The 18,880-nt window shown below is 44.5% G+C and overlaps 1 long non-coding RNA gene across 1 annotated transcript in view; it reads right to left on the minus strand.

Moving 5' to 3' along the window:
* LOC135505714 (uncharacterized) overlaps window positions 1-18,351 on the minus strand; it is a 169,103-nt gene extending 150,752 nt beyond the window's left edge. Inside the window, exons 1-2 of the long non-coding RNA XR_010450311.1 lie at window positions 18,209-18,351; window positions 11,160-11,206 (exon numbers count right to left, since the gene is read on the minus strand). This is a non-coding gene — a long non-coding RNA (uncharacterized LOC135505714). The remainder of the gene's footprint in view (window positions 1-11,159; window positions 11,207-18,208) is intronic.
* Window positions 18,352-18,880: the final 529 nt, after the last annotated feature.

The following is an 18,880-nucleotide window of genomic DNA, read 5'->3' on the forward strand; positions in this document are numbered from 1 at the left end:
AGAAAGAAAGAAAGAAAGAAAGAAAGAAAGAAAGAAAGAAAGAAAGAAAGAAAGAAAGAAAGAAAGAAAGAAAGAAAGATCGGCCAATTAATCTGTATCGGCTTTTTTGGTCCTCCAATAAATCGGTATCGGTATCTGAGTTGAAAAATCATAATTGGTCGACCTCTAATTGCAACCATAACACTTGTATCTTTTATGTATGTTTATTATGAGAATTTGTGTTTTGTTCAGTTTCACGCTCTGAAATTTCACCGGATGTTGTTTGAGACAGTGGATTACTGAACAAAACGCGTTAACAGAATGGAGGTTCATGCTTTCGCCGTGAAAACTTTTTGAAATCTGACACTGTGGTTGGATTAACAAGAAGTTTATCTTTAAGCCAATGTATAACACTTGTATGTTTTAGGAATCTTTATTATGAGATTTCTGTTTGAATTTGGCGCCCTGCAATTTCACTGGCTGTTGGCTAGCGGAACACCTATCCCTAATAAAACTTACCCCATACCCAGGGTAAGTTGTGCCTAGAGGCTACTTTTTTTTGGGGGGGGGGGGGGTTGTTTACTTAAATTCTGATTAATTCCAGGGATACACAACATCCTGAAATATGTATAGATATCTTTGTTAGAAAGAATATTATATTTCCCTTGTTGTAGTAATGCTGAATGTAAAGAATTGCTGAACTTACCCCACTCTGTCCTATAGCTACTTTCTCTCTCTCCCCATCCTGTTTCACAGACACCGCCCCCGCCACTCCTCCTCCACGCCCTGTAGCAGCAACAAGCAGAACGGAGGGCCTCTCCCGAGTCGCGCAGGCTATGCAGCATGAAAGTGCTGAAGAACATGCATTTCGACTATCCGGATACCGGAAAAAAATGCATGATTTATTTGAATACCGCAATTATTTAAAAATGCCCTTCCCTAGTGTCCATGTGTCTTCTGAAGCAGCCAACCGCAGCCCCCCCTCTCCCACTATCTCCCTCTCCTTAGACTTCCCTAGTGTCCATGTGTCTTCTGAAGCAGCCAACCGCAGCCCCCCCTCTCCCACTATCTCCCTCTCCTTAGACTGTGAGAAGCCCTGGTGAGAGGGAAAAGGAAGAGGCTGAATTCCCTAGTGTCCATGTGTCTTCTGAAGCAGCCAACCGCAGCCCCCTCTCCCACTATCTCCCTCTCCTTAGACTGTGAGAAGCCCTGGTGAGAGGGAAAAGGAAGAGGCTGAATTCCCTAGTGTCCATGTGTCTTCTGAAGCAGCCAACCGCAGCCCCCCCTCTCCCACTATCTCCCTCTCCTTAGACTGTGAGAAGCCCTGGTGAGAGGGAAAAGGAAGAGGCTGAATTCCCTAGTGTCCATGTGTCTTCTGAAGCCCCCCTCTCCCACTATCTCCCTCTCCTTAGCAGCCAATTCCCTAGTGTCCATGTGTCTTCTGAAGCAGCCAACCGCAGCCCCCCCTCTCCCACTATCTCCCTCTCCTTAGACTGTGAGAAGCCCTGGTGAGAGGGAAAAGGAAGAGGCTGAATTGCCTAGTGTCCATGTGTCTTCTGAAGCAGCCAACCGCAGCCCCCTCTCCCACTATCTCCCTCTCCTTAGACTGTGAGAAGCCCTGGTGAGAGGGAAAAGGAAGAGGCTGAATTCCCTAGTGTCCATGTGTCTTCTGAAGCAGCCAACCGCAGCCCCCCTCTCCCACTATCTCCCTCTCCTTAGACTGTGAGAAGCCCTGGTGAGAGGGAAAAGGAAGAGGCTGAATTGCCTAGTGTCCATGTGTCTTCTGAAGCAGCCAACCGCAGCCCCCCTCTCCCACTATCTCCCTCTCCTTAGACTGTGAGAAGCCCTGGTGAGTGGGAAAAGGAAGAGGCTGAATTGCCTAGTGTCCATGTGTCTTCTGAAGCAGCCAACCGCAGCCCCCCCTCTCCCACTATCTCCCTCTCCTTAGACTGTGAGAAGCCCCGGTGAGAGGGAAAAGGAAGAGGCTGAATTCCCTAGTGTCCATGTGTCTTCTGAAGCAGCCAACCGCAGCCCCCCCTCTCCCACTATCTCCCTCTCCTTAGACTGTGAGAAGCCCGGTGAGAGGGAAAAGGAAGAGGCTGAATTGCCTAGTGTCCATGTGTCTTCTGAAGCAGCCAACCGCAGCCCCCCCTCTCCCACTATCTCCCTCTCCTTAGACTGTGAGAAGCCCTGGTGAGAGGGAAAAGGAAGAGGCTGAATTGCCTAGTGTCCATGTGTCTTCTGAAGCAGCCAACCGCAGCCCCCCTCTCCCACTATCTCCCTCTCCTTAGACTGTGAGAAGCCCTGGTGAGTGGGAAAAGGAAGAGGCTGAATTGCCTAGTGTCCATGTGTCTTCTGAAGCAGCCAACCGCAGCCCCCTCTCCCACTATCTCCCTCTCCTTAGACTGTGAGAAGCCCTGGTGAGAGGGAAAAGGAAGAGGCTGAATTCCCTAGTGTCCATGTGTCTTCTGAAGCAGCCAACCGCAGCCCCCCCTCTCCCACTATCTCCCTCTCCTTAGACTGTGAGAAGCCCTGGTGAGAGGGAAAAGGAAGAGGCTGAATTCCCTAGTGTCCATGTGTCTTCTGAAGCAGCCAACCGCAGCCCCCCCTCTCCCACTATCTCCCTCTCCTTAGACTGTGAGAAGCCCTGGTGAGAGGGAAAAGGAAGAGGCTGAATTGCCTAGTGTCCATGTGTCTTCTGAAGCAGCCAACCGCAGCCCCCCCTCTCCCACTATCTCCCTCTCCTTAGACTGTGAGAAGCCCTGGTGAGAGGGAAAAGGAAGAAGCTGAATTGCCTAGTGTCCATGTGTCTTCTGAAGCAGCCAACCGCAGCCCCCCCTCTCCCACTATCTCCCTCTCCTTAGACTGTGAGAAGCCCTGGTGAGAGGGAAAAGGAAGAGGCTGAATTCCTCCAGTTTATCTAGTCATCTGATCTAGGCAGCCAGTCATGTGTTAGAGCAGCATTCAGACTTAAGAGGGAAATCTGGTTTCAAAGTAACTGTCCAGTGAAAATCTGACTTTTTAAAGTTAATATTCTGCTAACTCATACCCAAATAATGTTGTCGACTCATCCTATACTCGTATTTCTGGCTAAAGCATAAATTAAAGAAAAAACACAACACAAAACGTACCTCAATCTTGTATTTCAAACTGTTTTTGGCTGAGATGTCTCTAGCCAGCTCAGTCATTGAAACATAATCAGCTGTTTATTTGTAATTCATATTTTTATTGACCAGTACATTCTCACAATATTCTATTGTTGGGATACACCCACACCATTCAAACACACAAAAGCTGCTTTTATCACTTTTTGGGGGGGTGGGGGACCTAATTAATCAAATCTGGAAACACCCTGTTCTCCTCTATTTTCCACACTCTCCTCCTCTCCATTCCTATTCACATCTATCTTCTTCCCAGACATTCCTCTTCCACAATGCTTCTTTTCTTTAAGATGAGTAACTCATTCTTTTCCCTTTTTTTCCTTCTCTTCCTCTGCCCACCTTACAACACTGAGATATCTACAGTTGACTTCGGAAGTTAACATACACCTTAGCCAACTTCATTTAAACTCAGTTTTTCACATTTCCTGACATTTAATCCTAGTATATATTCCCTGTCTTAGGTCAGTTAGGATCACCACTTTATTTTAAGAATGTGAAATTATTTATTGCAGCTTTTATTTCTTTCATCACATTCCCAGTGGGTCAGGAGTTTAGACACTCAATTAGTATTTTGTAGCATTGGCTTTAAATTGTTTAACTTGGGTCAAATGTTTCAGGTCGCCTTCCACAAGCTTCCCACAATAAGTTGGGTGAATTTTGACCCATTCCTCCTGACAGAGCTGGTGTAACTGAGTCAGGTTTGTAGGCCTCCTTCCTTGCACATGCTTTTTCAATTCTGCCCACAAATATTCTATAGGATTGAGGTCAGGGTTTTGTGATGGTCACTTCAATACCCTGACTTTGTTGTCCTTAAGCCATTTTGCCACAACTTTGGAAGTATGCCAATGGGGTCATTGTCCATTTGGAAGACCCATTTGCTACCAAGCTTTAACTTCCTGACTGATGTCTTGAGATGTTGCTTCAATATATCCACATCATTTTCCAGCCTCATGATTCCATCTATTTTTTTAAAATGCACCAGTCCCTCCTGCAGCAAAGCACCCCCCACAACATGATACTGCCACCCCCGTGCTTCATGGTTGGGATGGTGTTCTTCGGCTTGCAAGCATCCCCCTTTTTCCTCCAAACAAAACAATGGTCATTATGGCCAAACAGTTCTATTTTTGTTTCATCAGACCAGAGGACATTTCTCCAAAAAGTACGATCTTTGTCCCCATGTGCAGTTGCAAACTGTAGTCTGGCGTTTTTATGGCAGTTTGGAGCAGTGGCTTCTTCCTTGCTGAGCGGCCTTTCAGGTTATGTCGATATAGGACTCGTTTTACTGTGGATACAGATACTTTTGTACCTGTTTCCTCCAGCATCTTCACAAGGTCCTTTGCTATTGTTCTGGGATTGATTTGCACTTTTTCGCACCAAAGTACATTGATCTCTAGGAAACAGAACGCGTCTCCTTCCTGAGCAGTATGACAGCTGCGTGGTCCCATGGTGTTCATACTTCATCCCACATATCCAGAGAGGAATATCTACATAGGCGTACAGAGGGCCATTATCAGCAACCATCACTCCGGTGTTCCAATGGCACGTTGTGTTAGCTAATCCAAGTTTAGCATTTTAAAAGGCTAATTTATCATTAGAAAACCCTTTTGCAATTATGTTAGCACAGCTGAAAACTGTTGTTCTGATTAAAGAAGCAATAAAACTGTCTTTCTTTAGACTAGTTGAGGATCTGTGGCATCAGATACTCTAGTTGAGTATCTAGGCACCAGCTGTTCTGGACGAATGTGTATTCATGCTCTCCGTAGCTGCTGTGAGCAAGACCTTTAAACAGGTCAACATTCACAAAGCCACGGGGCCAGACGGATTAGCAGGACGTGTACTCAAAGCATGCGCGGACCAACTAGCAAGTGTCTTCACTGACATTTTCAACCTCTCCCTGCCCGAGTCTGTAACACCTACATGTTTCAAGCAGACCACCATAGTCCCTGTGCCCAAAAAAGCGAAGGTAACCTGCCTAAATGATTACCGACCCGTAGCACTTACCTCGGTAGCCATGCAGTGTTTTGAAAGGCTGGTCATAGCCATGCAGTGTTTTGAAAGGCTGGTCATGGCTCACATCAACACCATCATACCGGAAACCCTAGGCCCACTCCAATTTGAATACCGCCCCAACAGATCCACAGATGACGCAAATTCAATCGCACTCCACACTGCCCTTTCCCACCTGGACAAGTGGGAATGCTGTTCATTGACTACAGCTCAGCGTTCAACACCATCGTGCCCACGAAGCTCATCACTAAGCTAAGGACCCTGGGACTGAACACCTCCCTCTGCCACTGGATCATGATCTTCCTGATGGGCCACCCCCAGGTAGTAAGGGTAGGCAACAACACATCTACCATGCTGATCCTCAACACTGGGGCCCCTCAGGGGTGTGTGATTAGTCCCCTCCTGTACTCTCTGTCTCCAACATCATCATTAAGTTTGCTAACGACACAGCAGTGGTAGGCCTGCTCACCAACAACAATGAGACAGCCTATAGGGAGGAGGTCAGAGACCTGGCAGTGTGGTGCCAGGACAAAAATCTCTACCTCAATGTGAGCAAGACAAAGCAGCTGAAAGTGGATTACAGGAAAAGGAGCATGTGACAAGTACAATTTGATCCAATTATTTTTTTAAATAGCACACAGAAGAAGTTGAGGATAATTGAGTTACTAAATGCAGCCTTCAACTTGAGTTACTCAATAAGAGGGGGCAGCAGTGAGCTAACCTGCAACGTCACTTCCTGGAGTAGCTCAAACTGCACATGTTATGTCGCCATCTTAACTGACCTAATTTGGCTTCAATGCGCTATTGAGTCTTCACGTAGTTATGAATGGTGTCGCGTGATCGATGGCTTTGTCTATTCATATATGTCACAAGTCACTAATTCACAGGGGAGGTATTTGAATGTAAATATCTATGTTTTTGTCAAAATGCATTCTTTGGCAGAAATGCCTTCTGGAACATGTGAAACTTTATGTGCCTTAACAAACTTGTATGCCATCTGTAAATACAAATACAATTTTTAACTTACGAGCCTAATTCCCACTATGACTGGCTGAGATAATGGATGGGCTGGAAATGAAGAGAGATGAGTTTGGATTGGTCTGCCATGTAGCACGCTTCTGTCTATAACAAAGGGTTGCTCAGTATGTGTAGGTAATTCTTTCGAATGCATCTTTTTTGAAAGATGTCCCGAAGAACTGCAAAAATGTTGCTCTCGACTTTCTGTAGGGCCGAGTTCTTGAAATCAGTGGAATGCCCGGTGGAAGCATGAGTATGATAGCTAAGGAGATTACAATTCTGGCGTTTGATTGCAAATATGCGGAGGGGGTCAAAAAGAGAACACACAGACGGATTGGATATAGTGTGTGTTTACCAGAGACGGTAATGTAAAGAACAACATGACCAGCACCAAAGTCAAATTAGGATATAACGTTAGGACAACGAGACAGTGTCCAAGTTCTACAATTCTCAGGTAGAATCCCCTGCTTCTATTTCGACACACTCACAACTGTAAGCTATTTTCTGTAATTAGCTTGCCATTCAGTTGTAAATAATTATCTTGTTGTGAGTTTATTTTCGTTGTAATAATGAATACAAATTAGCTAAAGTTAAGATATTGTCAGCCATATGACATGGGCATTATTTGAACTGGCTAGCCAGCTAAATTAAGGTTAGCTCGCTAGCTAACAAGCTAGAAACAAACAAAAACATTGTTTAGAAAGTTGCTTTTAGTTGCCTGGTTTGCTAGACTGACATATACTACATTTATTTTTTTAAACAGATGGGTTTATTGGTGTTAAAATACACCGGTTAAGCTATTTTGGACCACCAGGCTGCTGATGTCATGCATGTGAACCCTTAAAGAGATGGGTGGGGCTCAGGCTTAAGAGGGTGTGAACTATGCTGAATGGGTGTAGACAAAGAAGAGCTCTCCAGTAAGTGTATCAAAACATTCAAGGGCCATTTTCTCAAAAGTGGAGTTACACATTTATCAACTTTCAAAGCAGAATTACTTTCCCATTGTTCCTCAACTGTAGTGTAGGATATACCATTTTCTAGCTCGGAGTCTCTACTTTTAGCCAATGTAAAAAACACAGTATCAAATTTTTCTACATAAGACCGAATCAAGCCTCTCTGTCACATACACAGTCATTGGGCATTACCTTGGAATCATAAGGAGCTGTGTGTTTGTGTATTAGTGTGTGTGTGCGCGTCTGTGTTATGTTCTGTTATAGTAAGCTGTACTACAGTAAACTGTGTGATGTGTTAGTGTTTCGTAACATTATTCTTAGCGTGTCAGTGTCGTAACATTGAGGGTAATAATAGCTATCCTGGAGAGGACACACAGGAGAGGAGAGGAGGAGACACGTTCTGCATTCTGGAACGAAGGTCGTCAGTTTAATTGGAAGTGCAAATTGCGTTCACATGTACAGAAACCCACAGTGGATTGAAGCATGGGTGGAGAACCACCCGTGAGCCGCGAGATGTGTGCGTGTGTGCGTCTGTCCTCCAACCTGAAGTAATTTCACAGCTAAAGGGATGCTACCTGCTGTTGAGGCGACAAGATAATTTGGACAAATATTTGATTTAAAGGAGCGATATTGACTTGTCAATATGTGCTAACACCAGACATCTGTTGGAGGGACAGAAACGTCTTTCCTTCCATCGCCATCTTTTATTTTTTAATTTCTCCCTCTCTCCTTTTGCTTGTGAAGGATCGGGTGTTCTCTATTCTCTCCCTCTTTCCATTCTCCCTCTGGACACACACAGTACGATTCCTCTGCTGCTGAGTGACAGGGTGTGTTCCGGTCGTAACCCCACTTCACTCACACACACACACACACACACACACACACAGCCTTTCAGGATCAATGAAGTGTGCGACTGTATAAAAGTAACACACACACACACAAGCAACAACTCAGGCAGTCACACAGGCTGCTTATCAATGAGTGATGATGGAGAATGTTCTGAGTGCATTTCACATCATTGATACGTGGGAAACTCTATAGGAAATTAGACACGTCCATCATTCAACCCAACCAGCGACATCACATCATTCAATGCAGCAGTAGATTCTCAGTGACTTCCAGCTCTCTCCATGTCTCATAGGCTGAGGCCGGAATTCAAACAAACTCAGATAAATGACCCATCTATATTATAATAATGTAAAGCTCTCAGCCACGGGAGGATCTCCTCCTACAATTTTTTTTCTTAATTTTAGGCAAAAAAAGTGTGTCATTGTCTTACATCCGTCTGTCCACTTTATATTCCCTAAATTGACTACATTACCCATAATGCTCATTGACAAGACCTTCCCAAATTATCATGGCAATTATGCATCACAATAGCCAGCACTGGAGAGGTGGATGTTTGGCGAGCGCAACGGAAACTTTTGGAGAGAGGAGGGTATCAGCTTTCTGTAGGTATGACATTTATTTCCCCAACTCTCAATATTTACCGTTTTAACACCAAAGTATCTTAGAGACATAGTTTATGGAGCGTGGCCTTTATAGAGGTGACATCCTATGCTGCAAAGCATTTTAGGACAATACATTTACTGTTAGATGAATAAGTTACACGACTAACTATCAGGAAATTAGATTTAGCAATCTCGCTAATGGGTTTTGATATACCACTTCCTCAGAAGGTGAATTAGCCCCAAGGCAATTAGCCTATAGATACTCGTACACAAAAAAAGATGTAAGCAAATTCATCTCTGTTGAGCAAAATAAATATCACATTCTGGAGCCCTACTTCGACTGTAAAATTATAGCAACAATGCCTAATTGTCTACCCAAAATGCATGCCAACCACTGGTATAAGTATTGCACATCATCAGTTTTGCTTAGTCATGTTTGATTGATGTTGCGTTACGTAGAAATCGCTCTGCCATTTCCTGTTTGCTAAAACTCTTAATAGTTTAACAAAAAAAAAATATATATAGTATAGTGTAGAGAATCATGTACAATCTAAACTGCTGTGAAATATATTTTCCATAACCAAAAATATTGTTGTTTTAGCTGTTTGAAGCTGGTGTGCAAGACGCAAAAACTCCATTTAAGATCGGAAAGCATAGAAATAGAGCACATAGAACATTTCTATGTCAAATTGATTGGTTCGCCTAAAAAAGCACATTGCCATTTTAAACGTATCTAAAACGTATTTATTGAATCATACCATCTCAATAGGCCAAACCCCTCCCTAACCCGGACGACGCTGTGCCAATTGTGCGCCGCCAAGGGCTTCCGAGTGGCGCAGTGGTCTAAGGCACTGCATCGCAGTGCTAGAGGCGTCACTCCAGAGCCTGGTTCGATCCCAAGCTGTATCACAACCGGCCGTGATCGGGAGCCCCATAGGGCGGTGCACAATTGGCCCAGTGTTGTCTGGGTTAGGGGAGGGATTAGCCAGGGTAGGCCGTCATTGTAAATAAGAGACCTGAAAAAAAGCTGTGCAGCGACGCTCCCCATCCAACCTGACAGAGCTTAAGAGGATCTGCAGAGAAGAATGGGACAAACCCCCCAAATACAGGTGTTCCAGGCTTGTAGCGTCATACCCAAGAAGACTTGAGGCTGTAATCAATGACAAAGGTGCTTCCACAAAGTACTGAGTAAAGGGTCTGAATACTTATGTTAAAATTTGCTTTGTCATTATGGGGTATTTCAGAATAAAGTAACGAAATGTGGAAAAAGTCAAGGGGTCAGAATACTTGAATGCACTGCATGTTTTGTGTTTGCTTGAAATGTGGCCTGAATCTCTGGTAAATGCAGAAGACCAAGCTAAGGGAGTAAACCAATGTCAACTCACAGTTTAAAATAGGAACAAACCCTGATATCAATTTCCTATTACAAAAAAATAAAACACGGAACATTTCCCTTTTAAAAAGTAGGAAGCTGGAGACAGTATGTTCACAAAACATCTGGTCTACAATGGCTACTGTATAATTTTGGTTCCTAGGGGTGTGCCGACTTGTATTCGCAATCGTATCCGTAAGTTGAGAGTTGATAGTCGGATAAGATGAGGCTCGTGATAAAAAAAATAATTGAAGTGTTTTAATGTGCCTAAATAAATGCTGTCAAAATACCTCGCTGCACATTCTCACTGCAACAAAAAAAAGCTGCCGATGAAGAGCAGTGCACGGAGGGGTGTGTGTGTGTGTGTGTGCGTGTCTCCTCGAGTTTGCTGTCACTCAGTCAGAATGCGCATCAGCGTTTCATCCTTTTTCCCTACCCTTGGCTCGCTTGTTAGATATTATGCACATTAATAGCAAACGTCCTCGCCATGTGATTTATCATAATAGAACGCTGCAGCAATCTAAATGATCAGACCGAAAACATGCGAGGAAAAGCGATTGGGTGAAATTATGAAGAGAGTGGACAGAGAAATACAAACTTCACTCTATCCAATCAGAGCAGCAGGATCAACACATAGCCCGCCTTTCTCTTTACAGCCAGGCAAACGAGCCAGTTGAGTCATTTAGACCATGTAAAACCTCGCACATGACTTGACTAAAAGACAGTACATTATGGTTTAGTAACTCTGTGACTGAATGACATGAGAAAGATGCTTCCTGGCACCCAAGAAAAGTTACTTTCTTCCAATCGCGGATAATTACAGCAAAAATTACTTGGATCATAATGGGACCCAGAAAATTGCCCATATCCGTTTTGATACTCGTTTTGTCCGACTACACGGCACACCCCTATTGTTTACCCATGGTCTGTTTCCACTCCTGCCATATTCAACAGTACCGAGAAGACAAGATCACCTGCTCCTACATGTAGACTATAGATTACATAGGACGTGTGTCTCTGTCATTAAGGGCAGGCTGTGGTTCACAAACATTTCTATAACCCTTTGCACAAAAAGGCGTCATCTAACATTGTGTGTTTAATACGCAAGGGCAGGTTGAGATCTAGCAAGACAACCACGATGTCTAAGAGTACAAACAACCACCATTGGTTTCACCGATAACACCAACAGGCATTAGGTGAAAACAAGTCATCAACTTACCAATTCAGCATGAAGTAAACTTCAACGGGTGGAACTCATATCTTGGCCTGTGAGATCAGAGAAAATGTAATAACAAGTCAGGGCCTAATCTCTGGAGATTAGGATCCTTCCCTGAAACCAGTAAATCCTTAAAACTACGGACATGACCTCACAGATGGACTGGAGACAGACACAGGCGCGCACACACACCACCATGGAGGCTTGGGAAGACTGGCATGGCAAATGTCTCGCTAGAACAATAAAGCTGAACGATGTGACTCGTAATGTGTTCAAACAAACAATGGAGCTGTTCTTTATTACATCGACTGATGTTCAGTGAGTTTGTGTGTGTGCGCCCGTGTGTGTGTGTGTGCGCCCGTGTGTGTGTGTGTGTGCGCCCGTGTGTGTGTGCGCCCGTGTGTGTGTGTGCCCGTGTGTGTGTGTGTGTGCCCGTGTGTGTGTGTGCGCCCGTGTGTGTGTGTGTGTGTGTGTGCGCCAGTGTGTGTGTGTGCACCCGTGTGTGTGTGTGTGTGCACCCGTGTGTGTGTGTGTGCCCGTGTGTGTGTGTGTGTCCGTGTGTGTGTGTGTGCGCTTGTGTGTGTGTGTGTGTGCGCCCGTGTGAGTGTGTGTGCTGGGCTACCCTGTCTTTCCCAGACCTTACACAGTATGTCCATTTTTTTATAGATGGATAACTGTAACATGGCTGAGAAGAGGACGAGAGGACCGGACATGGGAGGATAACATGATACCTCAGTCAACACAAAGGATGGAAATGGCAATATGGAATCAGATGGCTGACCTAGAGCAGACAGAGCGGAGAAAAGGCGAGGGTTTCAGCATGCCTCCCCTCAGATGGAGGTGAGAGAATGCTGGGTGATGTGGTTAGGAAACCGTGTGTGAAAAGAGAACGAGGGAGAGAGAGAGAGACTGTGTCCTAGGTAGCAGCTGATTCCTTCCGTCTCCAATATTGGCCATTCTGAAATCTGCACAGTATTTTTCGGTCTACAAATATATTTCACCCCAATATATTTTCCCTGACCCTGGTGTTCAAGTGGACAACCACAGGTCAACTGAAGTCAGGATCTGTCATCTGTTGCAACTCCACCAGATGACCAGGTGTTGGACTGACAGATACAAGGTTGCTGGTTCGAGTCCCACTTGGTTTACCTACATCTTCAGCAATAGAATGTTGGTTACCTCACCAGTATCAAAACAAACAACCCCACGAAGGAAGACCCAAACAAACACAAGTACCACTTACAGTATGAAGCGGGCAAGACCATGATACCACTACCAGCATCTCCAAACACAACAAACCTTGGCCTGTGCGAGTGTGTGCGTGTGTGTTCTCATATAAATCTCCACGGGCAGACCAATAGAGCTAGGGACAGCAGCATGCAGCAGGCCTGAATACCAGCCAACATCATCACACATAAAATACCGTTGAAGTCGGAAGTTTACATACACCTTAGCCAAATACATTTTTCACCAGTCCTGACATTTAATCCTAATACAAATTCCCTGTCTTAGGTCAGGTAGGATCACAACTTTATTTTAAGAATGTGAAATGTCAGAATAATAGTGGAGAGAATGATTTATTTCAGCTTTTATTTCTTTCATCACATTCCCAGTGGGTCAGAAGTTTACATACACTCAATTAGTATTTCGTAGCATTTGCTTTAAATTGTTTAACTTGGGTCAAATGTTTCAGGTAGCCTTCCACAAGCTTCCCACAATAAGTTGGGTGAATTTTGGCCCATTCCTCCTAACAGAGCTGATGTAACGGAGTCAGGTTTGTAGGCCTCCTTGCTCGCACACACTTTCAGTTCTGCCCACAAATGTTCTATAGGATTGAGGTCAGGGCTTTCTGATGGCCACTCCAATACCTTGACTTTGTTGTCCTTAAGCCATTTTGCCACAACTTTGGAAGTATGCTTGGGGTCATTGTTCATTTGGAAGACCCATTTGCGACCAAGATTTAACTTCCTGACTGATGTCTTGAGATGTTGCTTCAATATATCCACATCATTTTCCACCCTCATGATGCCATCTATTTTGTGAAATGCACCAGTCTCTCCTGCAGCAAAGCACCCCCACAACATGATTCTGCCACCCCCGTGCTTCACGGTTGGGATGGTGTTCTTCGGTTTGCAAGCCTCCCCCTTTATCCTCCAAACATAACTAATGGCCATTATAGCCAAACAGTTATTAGTTGTTTCATCAGACCAGAGGACATTTCTCCAAAAAGTACAATATTTTTCCCCATGTGCAGTTGCAAACCGTAATCTGGCTTTTTTAATGGCAGTGACTTTTTCCTTGCTGAGTGGCCTTTCAGGTTATGTCAATATAGGACTCGTTTTACTGTGGATATAGACACTTTTGTACCTGTATCTTCACAAGGTCCTTTGCAGTTGTTCTGGGACTGATTTGCACTTTTTGAAACCAAAGTACAGAACGCGTCTCCTCCCTGAGTGGTATGACGGCTGCGTGGTCCCTTGGTGTTTATACTTGCATACTATTGTTTGTACAGATGAACGTGAGACCTTCTGGTGTTTGGAAATTGCTCCCAAGGATGAACCAGACTTGTGGAGGTCTACAAAAAAAAATTTCTGAGGTCTTGACTGATTATTTTCAATTTCCCATGATATCAAGCAAAGAGGCACTGAGTTTGAAGGTAGGCGTTGAAATACAGCCACGGGTACACCTCCAATTGACTCAAATGATGTCAATTATCAGAATCTTCTAAAGTCATGAAAACATTTTCTGGAATTTTCCAAGCTGTTTAAAGGCACAGTCAATTTAGTGTATGTGAACTTCTGACCCACTGGAATTGTGATACAGTGAATTATAAGTGAAATAATCTGTCTGTAAACAATTGTTGGAAAAATTACTTGTGCCATGCACAAAGTAGATGTCCTAACCGACCTGCAAAAACTATAGTTTGTTAACAAGACATTTGTGGAGTGGTTGAAAAAACTTGTTTTAATGACTCCAACCTAAGTGTATGTAAACTGCTGACTTCAACTGTGCTTTGATTTACTGATAGTCAATACTGAAGGGAAGAAGTATGCAATTCATCTTTTGACTATTTTAACTTGGTCATGGCTGCATTTTTGTCGCCCATAGTAGGCCTAGCTCATACAAAAATAACTGTAATGGGGATACTGGAAGCTGACTGACTATTTATAATTACATTTAAAACTAATAAAAAAGACATTGCATTTGTGGAAATGGTTGTTAATGATTACAAAGCACTGGAGCTGCTGCTGGATTAATAAATGGCAATGAAATGACTGCAAATGTTCACCCAGTTTGCTGCACCTGAATGTAGTCTTTAAGCTTGTGATACAGCAAAACATGTTCAACAGTCTGCGTCCCGGGAAATGGACATAGAAGGACAGGAGAATGAGGTCCTCCATAGACATACCTCTCCATCATCTCAAATTGTATTTGTCACATCTGTCCTCTAAACACCGTGTGTGTGTGTCCTCTAAACACCGTGTGTCCTCTAAACACCGTGTGTGTGTGTCCTCTAAACACCGTGTGTGTGTGTCCTCTAAACACCGTGTGTGTGTGTCCTCTAAACACCGTGTGTGTGTGTCCTCTAAACACCGTGTGTGTGTGTCCTCTAAACACCGTGTGTGTGTGTCCTCTAAACACCGTGTGTGTGTGTCCTCTAAACACCGTGTGTGTGTGTCCTCTAAACACCGTGTGTGTGTGTCCTCTAAACACCGTGTGTGTGTGTCCTCTAAACACCGTGTGTGTGTCCTCTAAACACCGTGTGTGTGTCCTCTAAACACTGTGTGTGTGTGTCCTCTAAACACCGTGTGTGTGTGTCCTCTAAACACCGTGTGTGTGTGTGTCCTCTAAACACCGTGTGTGTGTGTGTCCTCTAAACACCGTGTGTGTGTCCTCTAAACACTGTGTGTGTGTGTCCTCTAAACACCGTGTGTGTGTGTCCTCTAAACACCGTGTGTGTGTGTGTCCTCTAAACACCGTGTGTGTGTGTCCTCTAAACACCGTGTGTGTGTGTGCTCTAAACACCGTGTGTGTGTGTCCTCTAAACACCGTGTGTGTGTGTGTCCTCTAAACACCGTGTGTGTGTGTCCTCTAAACACCGTGTGTGTGTGTGTCCTCTAAACACCGTGTGTGTGTGTGTCCTCTAAACACCGTGTGTGTGTGTCCTCTAAACACCGTGTGTGTGTGTGTCTTCTAAACACCGTGTGTGTGTGTCCTCTAAACACCGTGTGTGTGTGTCCTCTAAACACCGTGTGTGTGTGTCCTCTAAACACCGTGTGTGTGTGTCCTCTAAACACCGTGTGTGTGTGTCCTCTAAACACCGTGTGTGTGTGTGTCCTCTAAACACCGTGTGTGTGTGTGTGTCCTCTAAACACCGTGTGTGTGTGTGTCCTCTAAACACCGTGTGTGTGTGTGTCCTCTACCACTAAGAGCCACACAGCAAGAGTCGTATCCTTCTATTTTTGCAGGCGGAGGGTAAATGCTGTGATTCATAGGAATCCTTTTTGTTTTGCCCGTTTGGCTAAATGTCATTTGGGGGACTCTGATCAGCAAGGATACTGCTTCTAAGTCCATGACAATTTTAAATTTCCAGTTTAACAGCACACCTGAACATGACGCTTGTGTTTTTAACTCTAGAATAAGGCTATTTTGGGCCTTTTTTTCACATGGCTTTCCTTTATCCAGTGTTTCTCAATCTTTTCTGAGCCAGGGACCAGCAGCAAGCTACTGTCAACCAGCTACTGTAAGACAACTACCATTTCCGCCTTGAAGATGAACGATTAAAACTAGCGATTTTTTTTAGCCGCCTAAACCGGTGTCCATTCCCTGGGACTTGTTTTGGTTGACAAACACACACACACACAGCAACCTGATTCACAATGCAGCATCAGCCCTTCCATTAACACAGTCAACATCCATTAAAAGAATCACTGCATTGTGTAATAAACGCCTTATATCACCTTTTAGGTAACAGGGCCCACAACCTGTCAAATACGCAGCAACCATGTTTTACACAAGCGCCATCTGAGTATTGGCCAATGAACAAACATCCTCAATCTGTATTTAGCCTAAGCTTCCCCATCAAACAATTACCATACCTTTTGGTCCGAAATAAAACACCCACACACTAAGCTTCTTAACCCAACTCTCCTCATCAGAATCAGTGTTAGGCTACATTGTGGCTTCTATGCCATGCAGGTAAGATAATTGATTTTGTGCGAGGGAGGGAGGAAAGGTAGAGCAATATTTGTCTCTCTAATCACCATAAAAGTGCTTATGGCACTGTCAATACTGACCTGCGTAGGGTTCACACACACAGCAGACATACAGTGGCAGGAGCTACAGAACTCAACACACGCAGTCACACAGACAGACATAAACTCTTCAATAGAGATCAGTTAGAGACCTAAAGACATTACATTAAGTAGCCATTATTGTTACCTTTGTTTTACAGTACGGTTGTTATTGTGGTAAACTAGTGTTTTTATCCATTACAAACCCCTCATTTCCTACCTGTCTAATGAAAAGCATGCGACACACAAACATACGGTAATACTGTTCTCTTTCTTCATCTGGCAGTTTATTACTTGTTCAATTCATTCTAGTGACCAACATCAACCTATTTCCTACACAAGGTCAATTCGACCATTCTTGGGTTAATATCTTTGGTAGAAGCTAAGAAAACGGGCACTTTTCATTGCATTTCGACCGGGTCCTGGCCAAAGTGTCTCCATTCGCCCCGCACGTCAGCTAAATGCCACTTCAAACGCAGAGATTGTAAAAAATAAAGTGTCTCCGAACACTTCTTGTTCCCTGTCACTGACCGCACGCACATACAGGACATTGGCCCCGCGCGTGCACGCGAACAGGTGGCGGTCCCGCGCACAGGTGTGTGTCCGTAATTCTCTAGCGTCAACATACATAGTAACTGTTCATTGGTCAAATGCAAATGTAAATAGTCGTCTTTCTCAATCATTTCATAACAGCAAATGTGCAACATATGGGAAAACGTCATGGAACAATGGACAATCTAATGCATTTCGCTGTCTGCTTATTCTTACAGAAATCAGCCACGATAGCTCAAGAGAAGTATATTGGCTGGCCGTTGTTTCTAGATGTTCTTCCCACCTGGCGAGTGAATGGGCGACGCGGAACGTGCATGGCAAATGATTTTACACCGCTCATACAGCCCTAAAACATCAGCACAATCGCGTACGTTAGCAGGCTAACGGTTAGCGGTCTAACATCAGCAGAAATCATCGGCATGAGTTGTGAAACAGCCTTTTCCACAACATGCAAAAAAAAAATAATTGTTCAATCAATCGTATGTTTGTTCATAGCTAGCTAGTAGCTGCCATATTTGTTTTAACCCCAAATAGTGTTGAAGAGGGCTTAGCTACGTAGCATCCAACAGTAGCTATAGCAAGTGCACCCGTCTCACGCAGAGCAGCGCGCCAGTATACTTTTATGGGCAAGCAAGCTTGGTATCCCTGGTGCTGTCTGTCCCGTCAGCTAACGCTAGCAGCTAGCCAGCCGCTAGCTTGGCGGAGGAAACGTCGATTTGTCACGTTTCTGACGGTGATAAACAGCTGCACGGCTAGACAGCTAACGCTGCACACCACCTGGGACGCCGTTCCATTTCTTTTTTTTAAACGAACGCGACGGATGAATATGACAGCCATGCACGTGTTGTGCGCGCATGTACACGAGCTAGAATTATTATTATTATTTTTGCATCAAACCACGAACGAGACCCGTCCCTTTCGAAAATAACCCACATGATTTGCCCCCGTTTGTGCAACGTAGCAGCGGCTTTCCTATCGGGTGGTGCGGAAATTCGCTTGCAGACTGGCCGCTCTGCTAAGAGATGGGAGTTGAAGAGTCTCACGGCTTTTTCAACCACCAATATGAACAAGATGTTTTCTCTCTCCGAACCTAGAGACACCCACATACATATGAATCGTACAGCTGTGGTGCTCAGCAACACATCTCCAATGTCCCACTTGCAGGCAATTTGAGGCAAAAAGACAGAAACATGTATATACCCTTACGTGAATTGGTGGTCGACGAGAACGGATTAAATCCGATGTGAAAAATGATGCTTGCAGAGGCTGGGCTGGGATTTTCTCTCTTGCTTCCAGCTGCTGTATCTCCCGCCCTCTCTCTGTCCCTCTCACACACACTCTCTCTCTCTCTCTCTCTCTTCCCTTGTCTCTCTTTATCCCTCCCTTCCAACAAACCCGGTCCTGTTGTACCACTCGCCCTCCAGTGGAGATTAGCCCGATGCGGTTCGAGGAACTCCACTCTGGGTGTGCGTGTTGGCGTGCGTGCGTCTAGTGTACGTGCGTGCGTGTGAGCCGCAGATGAATGGCAAGTTGTCATGGACAGTGAGGTATCGACTTTCCTTCCCTACAATGCAAACAGCAATTGTCTAGGTCTGCCGATCAACACACATGAGCGCGTTTCTTACAATATAGCATAGCTGCCTAGGCTATGGAGTAAGGGAATATTATGTTATGAGTGCTCAATTTACTAACCGTAGGCTGTAAAACATCCACAAATACAAATGCAAAGGTTTATTTGAGAGAGCAGTAAATGTTCATGTTTGAGTAGTAGAGCCCACTCTAAATGGTCTTCTTCCTGAGACCACAGATAGCAGTGAGAGAAATGGACACACATTGTGTCTTTGTCAGTAAAATTATATAAATAGGCAAGACAGGAGA

The sequence above is a fragment of the Oncorhynchus masou genome, chromosome 19, assembly GCF_036934945.1.
Source record: "Oncorhynchus masou masou isolate Uvic2021 chromosome 19, UVic_Omas_1.1, whole genome shotgun sequence".
Classification (NCBI taxonomy): domain Eukaryota; kingdom Metazoa; phylum Chordata; class Actinopteri; order Salmoniformes; family Salmonidae; genus Oncorhynchus; species Oncorhynchus masou.